The 2,500-nt window shown below is 43.1% G+C and overlaps 1 protein-coding gene across 3 annotated transcripts in view; it reads right to left on the reverse strand.

Annotated features, from left to right (window-relative positions):
- Window positions 1-2,500, reverse strand: part of LOC125037116 (transcription elongation factor, mitochondrial-like) — a 42,680-nt gene that overhangs the window by 18,347 nt on the left and 21,833 nt on the right. The window lies entirely within an intron of this gene.

A 2,500-nucleotide genomic window follows, 5' to 3' on the forward strand; every position in this document is an offset into this window, starting at 1 on the left:
CAAAAGAGTCAGGCAGGAAAAGTGCCTGGAATAGTGTGAGCCCTTTGGCCACTGGACCACCCTTACAAAGCTGTGGCAATGCACCAGCCGCACAGCCACACCAGCCGCACAGCCTCGAGGTGCGCACACCACAACCATCAATCAGCAGCAAACAGGCTGGTGCACGAGTTCTCTGTGAGAACAAGCAGCAACAGTCTGCCAGCGGAAACAAGGGCAAACCAAGATTGCCTACAACCAGGCAGACTTGCTCATATCAAAGAAAGGGCAGCTGAACCCAATAACTCAGACATTATTTTTTCTCTGTGGGATTATGAAAACCATATAAAAATAGTTCTCACTCAGCCCCGGGCTCTGATAGGATCTCGTACCCCATCATTTCTCACCTAAGACTGGCTTGTGAACTTGCATTCCTGCAACTCATCAACAAGTTCTGGGAAACTTCCACTCTCCCCAGAGTTGGAAGAGAGCTGACATAGTTCCCATCCCAAAACCAAAGGAGCCATGCAAGTACTGCCCCCTCAGACTCCCGAATTCATCTAATAATAGCACAGTTCCTTTCAAAGGTCATGCAGGCACTCAGGAACTTACATAAGCATAAGACAAAAAATACTCAGACACTTAGAATAAGATTATGAACCCTTTGCAAATAACTCAAGGCTGACACACAACCTGGGTGTTGATATGCTATCAGCTCAAAGAATAACTATTTGCTAAGGGTATGGATTCCCCCCACCCTGACTTTAATGAAGTCCCACCGTGGGCACAAACCCCATGCCTAATCTGAAGGCAGAAGCCATCCTCCTCTAAGTAGAACTTCATGGATGGATCAGTCAATCCTGTAACGCACATTGCAGATGCCAGCTTTGCAGCAAATTATGCCATACCAGTGGGCATTCACACCCAAACAGTCACTTAATAAGGAGATACTGATACCAGTCTAAGTATTAGATGAACACCTCCATGTACTACACTAGTAAACTGGAGTGAAACGTCATGGCATTTCCTTTGTTCGCTAAGCTCACTCTCTGGAGGGGGAGTACCTGTAGCAACAACCTGAAACTCAGCACACTTGCCAGGTTGGGTCACATCAGGTTCACAGCCTTGTCGTTGCATTCTCACCAGCGTATATGTGTATATGTATGTATATGTTTATTCATACATATACATGTATGTATATATATATATATATATATATATATATATATATATATATATATATATATATATATGTATATAATACGTGCATATATATATATTGTGTTGAGACAGACGGTACTTTCTTTGTCCACGCCCAATGACTGGTGACATCCTCCTTAATTAAGCTACTGCCCAATTTCAACCTGAACAACTTTTCTCCTGCCGATAGTCTCCTCACCTCCCACATCCTCCGCCTTCTTCCTTATGCCGGCCACCCTGCACATAGTTCGCCCAATCCTCTGACTTGACCTGACCTGACCTCCCATCACTTCCGTTTGTCTGACCTCACCTGCCTCCTCTCCCTTTCCTCATCAGACCAGAAGATGGAATCCAGGTAGATTTGGAAATTGTAGTCTCATTTTCAGTAAATCTATTTTTTTCTTATATATATATATATATATATATAAATATATATATATATTTATATATCTACCTATACAGATGTAGGTAGGACTAATAACTGACTCCTTGGTGACTAAGCAATTGTAGAGCCATCTATGTGTAAATACAATAAACAATTTTATATTACAGTGGGCATGGCATGTATTCTTGGCACACATGCCAATTGGGTTAACATACACACAGATACACACATAAATACATACGCACACATAATATACATATCTAAGCTAAGATTTTTTTCCTTCCTGTATATCCCATGCTGTTGGCAACTACTATACACATCACAGCAATCTCAATAGTCCTAGTTGACCAAGATTGGCTTAAAACACTGAAATTACCATATGTATAAACGTTATCCAGTGTGTAGAGGGAATATATATATATGTCTGTTTACTCCAGGCTAAAAACATTTCCTAATATTCTTATTACTGTATAACTCACTTCCTTTACTTGATCTGGTGAGTTTATATATCACACAATCAAAAAAACAAAACCACAAACAAATACATGTAGGTGTGCATGTGAGTTTGGGTGTGAGTGTGTGCGGGTGTGTGGGTGTGCACTGTGTGTGGGTGTGCACTGTGTGTGAGTGTGCCCTGTGTATGGGTGTGCCCTGTGTATGGGTGTGCACTGTGAATGGGTGTGCACTGTGAATGGGTGTGCACTGTGTATGGGTGTGCACTGTGTATGGGTGTGCACTGTGTATGGGTGTGCCCTGTGTGAGGGTGTACACTGTGAATGGGTGTGCACTGTGAATGGGTGTGCACTGTGTATGGGTGTGCACTGTGTATGGGTGTGCCCTGTGTGAGGGTGTGCCCTGTGTATGGGTGTGCACTGTGGGGATGTGTGTGGGAGTGTGCTGTGTATGGGTGTGCACTGTGTATGGGTGTGCACTGTGTAT

This window comes from Penaeus chinensis, chromosome 22 (assembly GCF_019202785.1).
Source record: "Penaeus chinensis breed Huanghai No. 1 chromosome 22, ASM1920278v2, whole genome shotgun sequence".
NCBI lineage: Eukaryota > Metazoa > Arthropoda > Malacostraca > Decapoda > Penaeidae > Penaeus > Penaeus chinensis.